This window comes from Primulina tabacum, chromosome 18, assembly GCF_025594145.1.
Source record: "Primulina tabacum isolate GXHZ01 chromosome 18, ASM2559414v2, whole genome shotgun sequence".
Taxonomy (NCBI): domain Eukaryota; kingdom Viridiplantae; phylum Streptophyta; class Magnoliopsida; order Lamiales; family Gesneriaceae; genus Primulina; species Primulina tabacum.
Window position 1 is genome coordinate 20376901 of NC_134567.1, and position 13649 is coordinate 20390549.

The window sequence follows — 13649 nt, forward strand, 5'->3', positions numbered from 1 at the left end:
ATAGAAAAAATCATGCCAAATCTCATAAATTTGACTCCAATATCCTTGCCATTTTTTCGAAAATTGAGTTACCTAAGTTGTGAGGTTTATTCCCTAATCCATTGCTTTTGATTGATTCGAAATCTAGGTGCAGATGATTGGATGATTTTTGAGCAAACTTTGTTGATTTGCTTCTAATTAACTTGAAAGCTTCCTTGTATCCAAGCATCACACCCATTGGTCATAGGATATCATAGAATCTCGAAATTTGATTACCATATCATGCCTTAATCCTTTAGATCTTGTAGGATATCTCAACCTTGTAAATTCCCTTCCTAATTTTCGAAAATATGTATGCACATGTGTAAATATTATTAACTTAATAAATATTTCCAATCTACCAAATTTCCAATATCCATATCTTATTCTAGTACAAGGATTCCAAGATCCTAATTTCCTTGCAAATGTTTAATTACATCATTGAAAAATTCGGTTCTCACATCCCTCCCTCTTTATGAGAAGTTTCGTCCTCGAAACTTGAGTTGGCTTGGTCACCAAATAGGTAGGGATATTCATTTTGCATCTTCTCTTCAACTTCTCAAGTTGCTTATTGCTCTGTGTGGTTGGATCACTGCACTTTGACGTATGGAATGATACGTCGTCTAAGAACTTGTTCTTTGGTGTCCACAATTCTGATGGGGACTTCTTCGTATTTCAGTTCTTCTCCCAAGTTTCCTTCGATCAAGAGCGGTTCTACTTCCAACACGTGGCTTGGGTCTGGAATGTACCTCCTCAGTTGGGACACGTGGAACACGTTGTGGATTCGTGACATGTTTGGTGGCAGTGCCAGTTTTCATGCTAGCATGCCCAGTTCTTCCAAGATTTCGAATGGTCCAACATATCAAGGGTTCAGATACAATGCCTCCTAGACCTGCACCTAATGCTGATAATCAAGCCGAGAATACTGAAAAACGTCAAGAGAATGAACCCCCACCTCCTAATGGGGATGATGCTACTCGTGCATTAGAGGGCATGACATGTTTTTTCGAGCAGCAGTTTCAGCATGCTCCTAGACCTCATCATTAATATTTATGATCAGTTTCGGAGGCTCGGTCCGAGGTAGTTTTCTGGCACTACCCACCCTTTTTCTGCTGAGGGTTGGATTCAATCTCTCGAGATTCATTTTCGCTATTTGAATATGGGAGACACAGACAAAGTTAGGTGTGCCACTTACATGTTTAGAGACGATGCTTCCCTTTGGTGGGAAGGTGCGGAGGTTGGGATTGACTTGGCTACGCTTACATGGGTTCGATTCAAGGAAATTTTTTATGAGAAGTATTTCACTGGTGATGTTCGAGGGTGATTGAAGAGGTACTTTATGAGTCTCCGTCAGGGGGATACGACTGTGGCTAAGTTTGTGAGGAAGTTTGAGAGGGGTTGCCACTTTGTGCCCCTCATTGCTAGAGATCCTGCTAAAAAGATGAGGCACTTCATGGATGGACTTCGACCCACCATCCGTCATGATGTGATGATGATGCGTCCAATGGATTATGCTGTTGCCACTACCTATGCATATCAAGCCCAGCAAGCATTGAAAGATATTGATTTTGAAGTGCAGCGCAAAAGTCAGGAACACTAGCAGAGCTCACAGCCGAATAAGAAGCCATACATGGGACCTCCTAGACCTCAAGGGCTACAAAAACCCCAAGGTGAAGTAAAAAAAGCCAGTACCACCAAAGTCACCACAACCTGGAGCGCCAAAACCTCCTGAAAGGCCCCTATGCAAGGAGTGCAATCGCCCACACCTTGGCAAGTGCATGTGGGGACTTACAAGTACTTAATATGCAAGGATAAAGGGCATAAAGCTGCTGATTGCCCGAAGAAGAGAGCGCCAACTATGGGGAGAGCTTATGTTATGCATGCTGAAGAAGCTGAGGAGGAGCCAGACACAACCCTAATCACTGGTAACCTAGTTATTTATTTTTTTTATTGATTTTATTGCATGAATATTAAATTGGTTATGAGAATTAATTTGGGATCAAGAGGAACCTAGAAGAAAATAGGTTGCATGCTCTACCATAGTGGAATTAAGAAGTGACAATGGAAACCTTAGATATCGAACTTTTATTTTGAGCCTTAAATATGTAAGAGAGCTATTTAATTCCAAATGAAAGTTTTAAGGCTTAAAATTGAGGAGAATAAAAACTTTGGGCATGTCTTGTAAATTTTCGAAAATTGGATGACCAAATTATAAATTTCAAAAATCCTTGAGGCATAATTGCAATCCGAAAATTTTAAACGGGGCTAATCCGATATTTCGAAGAGTTCAAGGGCTGAAATTGTTAAAAAAAATTCTAGGGTAATTAGAGAATTTTTTCGAAAACTTAAGGGACTAAATTGCAATTAACCGAAATTTGGGGACTTTATTGTGATTTCTGAAAATTAAAAACCAATGATGCAATTCCGAAAAGTTTAAGAACCAAAAATCCGAATTTCTAAAATTTTAAGGGGCCAAAACTAAAAATTCCAAAATTTTTGGGGGCTAAAATGTAAATTTCAGAAAATTGAGGGGTTGAATTGCGATTTTTCCTAGAATTAATATGGTCCAATCACTAAATTTTAAGAATTTTGGGAAAATAATGATAGAAATTCTCTTAAGCTTCAACACGAATGAACTTAACAGCATATTCGTCGCATGAAGGATATTCGTCCAAGATGTAGCTACCTAAGCATTGCTGGATTCGGGAACTACACACTCATTTATATCCAAGCGACTAAATATTATACCTGATGATATGAGATTGGGCTTAAAAGTTTCTATTCCTTCCGGTAATCAAATGGTCACATCAAGCATAGTGAAGAATATGGAGCTTCGTTTATATAAAGATGTGGTTCGGGCAGATCTTATCATATTTCCAATGCCTGAATTTGACATTATACTTGGCATTGATTGGCTGACAACAAATGGAGCTTCGATAGATTTTATGCAGAGGACGGTGTCTATTTTACCGTGTTAGGATCGGTTGGGAGTGAAAAAGTGTTTGGAATGGGTGAGATTGAATAAACACTTTACAATTTTCACAATATTTTCGAATAACGAATCAGTTTAGTGATAACTGAATTCAAAAATCTTGTTGTCGATGTCAATCAGTTAACTAATGGAAGTGCGGAATAAACTGAAAGACAAATAGAAAAAAACTGAAATTAAAGGACTCAAGATTTGTGTATACTAAGCATGAGCTTTTGAGAAATTTTGAACTGAAAGAGTATGCACATAGTTCTGCTTGATAACTTGAACAGTTTCGTAGCTTGATTGAATGATTACTCGATTACCCTTCTTCGGCTGATCTTTTCGGCTATTTATAGGCTTTTCTTCCAATGGTAACAATGAATGCATTTGAATCTTTATATCCGTTGTATGGCCACGTCAACATTCTTCTGACATTCGTACACTGTAGCTTTTCTGAAACGCGGTGTTCCCACTACATGTTGCAGTCTGCTCTTGTACAGTTGTCGGTTGATAGCTTCGTTCCTTAACTGATGACGTGTCAAACTGACATAGCCGATATTATTAACCGATTGCTCTCAACTGATTGTAGTGTAACTGATCAGTTCCAACTGATAATCCAGTTGACTACATAGTTCAGTTAGTTTAGTTCAGTTGTCTTTGATTATATGCGCACTAATCTTCAGTTCGGGCAACTAACAGTTTACACATTTTTAGTTCAGTTACTCTCAGTCTTCTTGATCAGTTGTTCAATATTTTCACGCTCAATTTGTCAAACTCCGAAATTAAGTTTCCAACAATTTCTCCCTTTTAGGTGTTTGACAAAACTTAGAATATATGAACTGATCAAACTGAACTCTCGGAGATAAAATAATCTTTTATTGACAACTCTTTCAATGTATAGATTCGTACAAAGAATGAAAGAATAAAAGAATCTTCTACTGACTAAAAATCCTCAAAATCTGCCAAATTTCTCAACTGAATATAAAGACTGTCTTCTAACGGATCGGATTTCTTTAATGCTTTGCTCTTTTATCGGCTGGTCCTTGATCAGTCAGTTGACTAGGTCTCTTCTTGCATAGCTTCTGCTGTTCTTTTACCTCTTTCCCATTTTTGTCAAACTCACCAAACCTGCTGGATAATGCACGAACTTCCGATGTGACATTAGATATGAAATTCATTATTTGTTCTTGCATCAGATCCATTCTCTTTGTCACTAAAGTTTCCAAAAATTCAATGCGATTTTTGAACATGTCTTGAGTGTGGAAATGTGCTTGAACTGTCATTCGGGTCTTTTTTTAATTGATCTAGTTGGAGAAATAAAGAAGTGATATCCTTTGTGACTTGGTGTAGGTTCTTCATTGTATTCTCCTTCATAAAATCAATCTTCAAAGTATGCAGCAGTTGGGTTGACTTGATAACGAAAATAGATGAAATCAATATGGAGGAGGTTGGATTGAATGTCTTCTATAATTGAATCATTAGCCATTGGTATCTCAGGAGACATAGCTTCATAGAATTATGGTTCTTGCTCCTTGTCTTCTTCATTAAAGATTACCAAGGCCTTATCGGTTGATTCAGTCACAACGGTAACCATTTCTGTAACTACTTCCCGTTGAAGTTCTGGATGAGGAGTGAAAGTCTAAACAACAGTTGAGCTGGTAGGCTCTTCAGTTGGTTGATCAGCTGATACTTCAGTGGACTCTCTAGTTGGCACTTTTTCAGTTGGTTACGATTGCAACTGAGCCACTTCAGGTTCAGCTGCAACTGCCTGCTTCTTCAATTTGTAAAATAGCCAATGAGGCTAGTTCTTCAGTTTTGCTCGGATCTTCAACTGATTCTCTAGTTAAAGAATTCAGCTGGATATCTGTGGCAAATGATTGTATGACTTCATCGATATTTGCCAGTGATAACTCAACAATGGTATATAGTTGAAGATCTGCAGGCGGAGATTGAAGAGCAGAAGAAGATGGTTGAGCATCCTTTGAAGAAGGAGCAGTTACTTGTTCAGTTAATTCAGCAACTGCTTCTGGGGATGGCTCTGGCTGTTAAGATGAAGGTTCAGCCTGCTCTTCTAAGGATGAATTTTGGGAATTTGTTGGAATAATCAACTCTTGACCCATTTCCCAATCTTTAATCTTCATTTGCAGTAATAATAGATCTGTGTCCAACTGGTCATAAACTGCTTTGTCGTTGAAGACAGTTGGGCTGGTAGGATCATAGTTCTTGCATAGCTGAGCGATGACTCGCGCTAGCTTCTTGGCACGCATCATATCAAAGAAGTACGTCTTCCTCTCCAATGCTCAGCTTTGACTACCCTTAGGACGATAGTTTCCAAAGCGATGAATTTCTTCAAAATAGATGTCTTTTGTAATCGCTTGGCAAACACTCCAGTCCTATGTCGGACCCATTCATTATAAGTTTTCAACTTTGATTCAGAAAACTCATTTATCTCTTCCAAATGAAGCCGATATGAGTCTGAATCGGGTCGGTCGGTCGGGGAATCCAGTTCTTCACTCTAGGACCAAGCATATCGATGTCAGTCATCACTTCATCAGAGATCATGCTGTGAAGAAAGCAACAAGGCTGGAATACATACCAACTGAACAACAAGCTACTAACATCTTCACCAAACCTCTACCAGAGACTAAGTTTTCTCATTTTCGCAATATTCTTGATTTAATTTATCTGTCTTACTTATATCAATTTTAATGTTGTTATGTCAGTTGTTGTTAATTTCTATTCAGTTAGTCAAATACCATTTATTAATTATTCAGTTAGTCATTATCAGTTAGTTAATTGTTTGTCAACTGATATCAGTTCATGTAGATAAGGAAAGAGCAGTGAATCGAAACAACAATTTTATTGATAAAATCTCATCCAGATTACACGATTCAGTTCCCTTTCAGTAGCATCTTGCCAAAGCAAAAACAATTAGATAATTCATGGAAGTTAACTCTTCTGAAGCCTTCTGAAGAAGCAGTCTTTTCTAGCACCTTCCACTCCTTCATAAGCATCAGCTGAATAAGACCTTCATCAGTGGCAAGATCTGAAGTATTGATGACTTCAAGACACCTCTTATACTTTCTTGCAGTTGCCCTCTGCTTATCAATAGCAACTAATCCATCATGTTGAATGGTCTGGAGCTTGTGTATCTTGGTCCAAGTGGACATGACCTTTAACAAGACGAGTTCTTCAATAGCTTCCTTCAAACTCTTCAAACGGAGAAGTGTTAATGCAGAAAGAAGGACGTTGAAAACTGCTTGAACTATCCATTGGTGTTTAACTGTTATTATCTAATGACTTTGCTCTTATTTATAGACAGACTGATATTGAAGAAATAGAAGAAGACGAAGAGACACCAGTCAACTGCAAGCCCTTGATTTATTCAGACTGAGTTTCTCTTATCCTTTTTTTAAAATTTATATGCATTTATTAAGGGGGAATATCGTATATAAAAGGTTAACTGAGAAGACAACAGTCAATTGGTCTTCAATTGAAATGACTCAGCTTTCAACTGATCACTCAGTTGGTGACATAACTGATCTTCTCTAATAAATTAACTAATAAATCGATAAATATTCCATAATAAGTGATGTAACTGATAATTACGTATTTAATGGACGTCTTTCAATGAATACAATTTTAAAACGTGGTCACATGTAGTCCATTTAAATTCTACACACGTTTTCATCACACGTACACACGATTTTTTTCAAATTATATTGAACTGACACGCGTCCAAAGATTTGAACAGTCACATACATATGTACTTGTCCCCACCTCATTTCAGCTTTTCTTTACGCGCATTTCAGTTTACAGAGAAAATCAATACACAAAACTCTCTCTCGCAGATAACTAATCTTTCAGCAATGGAAAATAAAATTCCGGCATACATGCTAAACGCAATGGCAATTGATTTTGATTCAGTCCTGTCTGTCCAGGTCGAGAATATCAAGAACGTTTTTCTCAAACTAGAGGCTGTTGGACTGAAGTCATTTCTGGGACTATCTTCCCAAGAAATTTATCAAAAAGAGATTCAGGATCTCTATGCAAATGAATTTATCTCTGCTGATGGCAACATCACTACCACCGTCAACAATCAGTTGCTGATAATCGACGAATAATCCTTCAGCAACATCTTTCAGCTGCCTGCTCATGGACTGACAAATATCTCCGAGGTGAAATCATTTGATGTCGAGGAGATACAAACTCTCCTATCTGCTGATGGACAAAAAATCAAGGTTTCCGATCCCAAGAAAGAGCTGAAGCCAGAAATCCAGTTACTGGCTGACATCGTGGCCAAAGGACTACTTGCCAAAGCAGGATCTTTTGCTGCTCTCACATTGGAAAAATTTCAAGTCATGAATGTTATCATGGCTGGAAAAAGACTGCAATGGAAATGTATCATCTTCAACCTTCTCAAAAACATGTTTCACTCTTCGAAACAATCAAAGGGATTTGCAGTGCCGCTCAGCTATCTGCTAAAAAGCAAGGGTTTAGTGGGTGACTCCTCTGAGAGGTCATCCAAGTTCAAAATATTCAATTACATGAGTGTTCAGCTGCCAAAGCTCAGACTGGACATCTCTCCTGAAAAATTCATTAAAGCCAAAAAGGCGATTCAGTAAAAGACAATTAAACGTAAACTGATTGTCAATGAAATTGATTCGGAGAAGACTCTTTCTCCTAAAATTGCCAAGAAGCCCAGAACTCTGAAGACAAAACCAGCAATTGTTCTGAGCACCATCCCAATTGACAGGCTGATATAATCTGGATCAGAATAGCCGATCAAGGCTACTCCTTTGAGACCAATACCAGTTGAATCTTCAACTGAAGTTCTGTTACCTCCTCCTGCTGCTCAACTCAAGAAGTCTATCACCGAATCTGGTGATAAGAAGAAAATTGCTAGAGTTAAAGCTCCACTGATCACTATCTCTGGCCTAATTTCTTTGCTATTTGCCAGACCTAAAGGGGTATTAGAGAAAAGATTGATGCAACTGAATCAGGTTTGAGGATTTCTCATGTTCTAACTGACTCAAAGGGAAAGAACAAGATGACAGAAGAGTCCAGACCTACAAACACAATTCAAACTCATATTGACCTAATCTGGAAAGAGGTCAATGAGTTTTCTGAGAATAAGCTAAAGACTTATGATGAATGGGTCAGGTTTAGGACTGAATTGTTTGCCAGGAAACTCCAGAAGAAATCAGTTTTGAAGAAATTTATTGCCTTGGAAATTATATTCCTGAAAATGGTCAAAGCGGCCTCAGTTGTTCAAGCGTTACAGAGGAAGTACTTCTTTGATCAAGTACGTGCAAAGAAGTTAGGACAAATGATTTTTCATCTACGCCAAAATTATGATCTCACCAGTCTAACTGCCTTTAATGACAAAGCAGTCCATGATCAACTGGACTCGGATCTAATATCACTACAGATGGAGATTAAGAATTGGGAACTGGATCAAGAACTGACTATTCCAGCAGATTCCCACAATCTTTCATCAAACGAACAAGATGAACAATCAGTTCAACCTCAAAAGCCATCCCAGGAACCAGTTGCTGAATCTTCTGAGCAAGTAACTGCTTCTTCTTCAAAGGATGCGCAACCGTCAATTTCTGCTCCTCAATCCTCAACTGCAGAACTTCAACTATATACTGATGCTGAATTATCATTGGCGAACATCGACGAAGTGATTAAATCTATTGCCACTGACATTCAGCTGATTACTACAAAAGCAGCTGAAGAACAAATAGCAACTAAAGAACCAGCCTCACATGCAATTTCTCAACCAACTGAAGAGCCAGTTCAGTCGACTGCCACGACTGAATAGGCAGTTGTCACAATAATTGAAGAGGTTCAGCAGCACTTGATACAATATGAAGAGGTGCCAGCTGAAAAGCCAACCACAGGTTCAGTTGTTCAACCAACTAAAGACCCAACTGTTGATTCAGTTGAGCAACCAACTGAAGAACCAACTGCTGATTCAGCTGATCAACCAACTACAGAGCCTTCAGATTCCACTGTTGTTCCGAATCTCTCTTCTCCTCCACAACTTCAGCAGAAAGCTATACCAGAATATGTTTTAGAAATGGTTAGTCTTGAAACTGAAACAATTGACAGGGCCTTGGTGATCTTTAATCAAGAAAACCGGGAACATGAACTAGAAACCTCTGGAGCCATGTCTCCTGGTATATCAATTGAAACTGAATCATTGTTCGAAGAAACTCAGGCTATTCAGACCAACCTTGTCAGTGTAACTTCTTCCATTTCTGATATCAAGTCAACCCAATTTATGCATACTACGAAGCTTGACTTTGTAAAGGAGCACACTCTGGGAAGAATACAGCAAATCACAGAGGATGTAACTTCTCTATTTTTCCAAATGGAAGAACTTAGAAAAGACAGAGTATAAGCTGAAGCACACTTCCAAACTCAAGCCTTGTTCACAAGACGCCTTGATTTTTTGGAAAACACTGTCTCAAAAAGAATGGATTTGCTGCAAGAAATTCTGATGAATGTAGTATCAAACCTCTCCTCGGATGTTAGTTTGTTATCAAAAAAGGTTGATGCATTTGAAAAAATGCGGGAAGAAGAAGGAAAAGATCAGCAGGCACAATCCTCTAAGATACCCAGGCAACAATAGAAGATATTTGGCAGATTTTTGAAGAATATTTTAGTCAATTAGAATATTCTTATATTCTTTCATTCTTTGTACGAATCTGTACATTGAAAGAGTTGTCAATAAAATATTATTTTATCTAAAATGAGTTCAGTTGATCAGTTCTTATTTTCTAAGTTTTGTCAAACACCAAAAAAGAGAAAATTGTTGGAAACTGAATTTCGGAAGTTTGACAAACTGAGCGTTTAATAGATTGAACTAACTGATCAAGAAGACTGATAGAAACTGATCTAAAATACGCAACTATCGGTTGCTTATAACTAAAGGTTAGTAAAGGCAACTGGACTAGCAAATTGAACTACGCAGACAACTGGAAAGATAAGACGATGATCTAGAAATCATCTTTAGAAGTCAAAGTCTTAATCGAAGCTTAAGATGCTGATAAATGACGATGAAGCTACTGGTTCTACACAAACTGAAATCAGTTAGGCTGATTTCAGCACACCAGTTGAAACTGTTCGAAAATTGATTTTGATGTTTAAAATTCGAAAATTTCAGATTTTGATGTTTAAAAATTCGAAAATTTCAGATTTTTTAAATTGATTTTGATGTTTAAAATTCGAAAATTTCAGATTTTTTAAACATATATATGCAAAACTGAATTTTCATGCAGCTTGCAGCGCCGTAAGAAAAATGACATATCTCCTTGCTCGAGTTTCCAAATGACGAAACCGTTTTTTGCGTTGCAAACTATACTCATAGAGGTTTAAAACGGTATAAAATTTCAACCTATTTATGCTTGAGAAAAAGCAGTTTATTCGTTGAAAGCAGAGCATATGTGTTGTAGCAGAAAATGAGCCATGGAAAAAATTGGTTAGTCACTTTTCTAGTTTTATAAATTTCAAACTTTCTAAAATATAGGGAGATAAATCATTATAATTTTAATGGAGAAATTATTTTTAAATATTGAGGGAGAGAAAATTTTATGCTTAAAATGTTTTGAAAACGTGATTTTTTGATTCACACAAAAGGGGGAGAAATATGTTAGTTGAATCGATTGTTTATCCAATTTTTGTGATCATCAGAATCAAGATTGCGAACATTAAATGTTCCAACAGTTACGTCTAGGGGTAAAATCATCTTTTTACACTGAAAAATGGTTAGACGGCATGGCAGTGCCCCGAATGCTCTAATATATGATAAAAGGCTTATTTTAAATTTTTAAGGAATTTAATGCTAAGATTTTAAGGCTAAAATATATGTTGCAGGCTTGGTTTAAAAAGAAAAATGATATTTATATACATGTTTTTTATAAGTGATGAAAATATGAAACATTGGAGGAGGTGAAGTAATTGTGACGGTTATGATGATATGATTGGGGATATCGTGAGGGAAAAAGATCCCAGAGGGAGCCCGACTATGGGATAAGGCCCCAGAGAGAGCCCGATAATCGTATTTTCCATTTGATGATGATAGTCCAAGGCTCAGTTGACGGGTGAGAGTGTCGCTGATGTCCCCGTCGTCCAGTACTGTGGTTACATGTAGATGGATCCCTCGACCTTATGATGAAATGAAAGTCACAATTAACGATCTGAATTCAATAAAAGAAAAATGTACATGTTTATGATGAAAAAGAGAATGTTTATGATGAAATGATATATGATATGAGATGATGAAAGAAAAAATGTTTATATTTATACATGTTCATGAAAAGTTATTTTAAGTACAAATATTTTTACAGTGGCATGTGATTATATATATATTACTTGTTATCAAGATTATGGTTTGCTGAGTCATTAGACTCACTAGGTGTGATGTATGCAGGTGAGCATCATGTTAATGATAATGGAGGTTTTGATGGTTGATCTTGCTGGATTGAAGGTGCACAAAACTCGAAGATCTGCGCTAGATTTTCCGCATTACGATTATGATTATGATTTACGTTTAAGTTTATGATAAAAGGTTTTTACGACTTTTATATGATTGGAGTGGTTTTGGAGAGGATATTAGAGTTATGATGATTTTGAAATATTGCTAAATCTAGGTTTGGTAAACACGTGACGATGTTATGTTTTGAACTCTTTTCTTTGAATTTTCAAATATAGTTGGTTGTTTTATTTTAAAATGTTGTCAAAGTATTTTAAAGTATATATATGTATCGGTAAAATAGATGGATATAAAAAAAATTATAGTATATTTTAACAAAGAACGAGTAGTGAACGTTTCATATTTCCTCAATAGTAGAAGTTGAACATGATCCCCAACAGCCAGTAGTTGAAGTACACACACCTAGAAGTTCTGATAGGATTGTTAGACCATCTGCCAGATATACGCTTCTTCATGAACAAGGCCATGTTGAGGCTTGTGTTGGATGTGATCCAATGAACTTTAAAGAAGCAATATCTGATACTGAATCATCCAAATGGCTTGAAGCCATGCGGTCTGAGATGGACTTAACGTATTCAAACCAAGTCTGGACATTAGTGGATCCACATGAGGGAATCGTTCACATAGGATGAAAATGGATCTACAAAAGAAAACTTGGGACATATGGGAAGGTATTGACCTTCAAAGCAAGATCGGTTGCAAAAGGTTATACTCAAAGGCAATGAATTGACAATGAGAAAACTTTTTCACCAATAGCTATGTTAAAATCCATTAGAATACTACTAGCCATAGCAGCATGATATGACTATGAGATATGACAAATGTATATAAAGACTGCATTCCTCAATGGAGACATAAAAGAAGATATTTATATGTCTCAACATGAGGGGTAGACATCAGTAGGAAGTGAGCAAAAGGTATGAAAACTTCAGAGATCAATATATGGTCTCAAGCAGGCGTCAAGAAGTTGTAACCTCATATTCAACAACACTATCAAGGAATTTGGTTTTGCTAAGAATCCTGAGGAACCATGTGTGTACAAGAAAGTTAGTGGGAGTGCAGTGACATTCCTAGTACTTTATGCTGATGATATCCTGCTCATTAGAAATGATGTAGGATTACTACAATCAACTAAAGTATGGTTAGCAAGTAAATTCTCCATAAAAAGTATGTGGTTGTGATTGTACATGACTAGTCCTTACAACTCTGGACAACACTAAGGCTGCGTTTGGTTGCAAGATAAAATAAACTAATGATTAGTATGTAAATTATAAAGAAAATGATTGTTGTAGAAATGTAATATATGGTAGTATGTTCGGTAAGATTTTTAAGTATAGGATAATTTTGAAATTTTTGATGAAAGGACAAAATTGTCCTTCCTCTTTTTTTTGTTCTTCCACTCCGGTGGCAGCGGTCTGGCAGTCCGATGGTGGTCCGGCGACGACGGTGAGTCGGCAGTCTGGCGACGGCGATGGCGGTCCGACGAAGGTCCGGCGATGTCTGTGCGGTGGCGGTCCGGCGAAAATCCGGCATTGCGGCGGCGGTCCGGCGAGGGCGGCGGCAGCGGCCCGGAGGTCCGACGGTGCTGTGGAGTTCCGGCGGCGGTCCGACAAGGGCGGGGGCGGCGGTCCGGCAGCCGAGGTGGTTCAATAGCGGTGAAGGAAGAAGGGTAAAATTGGAAAGAGAGTAGGGATAGAGGAGGGATTAATAATACTACGGAAGAAGGAGGTATTATTTAATCATACATAATACAACCTAATCATTTATAGAAGGGATTGAGCTGATTAAATAAAAATCATACCAAACGCATGATAAAGAGTGATAAAATAATCTATCCTACTTAATTCGGCCAACCAAACGCAACCTAAGGCTCTACATACTAGGGTTGTGATTTGACTCGTTTACTGACTCTGTGAGGATCACAAGATGACGAGGTTGGGTGCAATTGCGAAATGCGTAGGAGCTAGTGCATTGTAGTCGGGAATTCACTGCTCATCTACGGGTGTGGATATCCTGTGTGATCCAATGAAATAATAGTACATGAAATATCTGACCAGAGTGTGAGATGTACATTAAGGAAAGAGTTCTCTAGTTGTGCATGCGATGACACTATGAATATTTCATGATTGTATTACATAGCTATCAAATTAATATGCA

General features: G+C 37.6%; 1 long non-coding RNA gene across 1 annotated transcript in view; it reads left to right on the top strand.

Moving 5' to 3' along the window:
- LOC142533673 (uncharacterized) overlaps positions 1-13649 on the top strand; it is a 41748-nt gene that overhangs the window by 25035 nt on the left and 3064 nt on the right. The gene's annotated exons all lie outside the window — the stretch shown is intronic.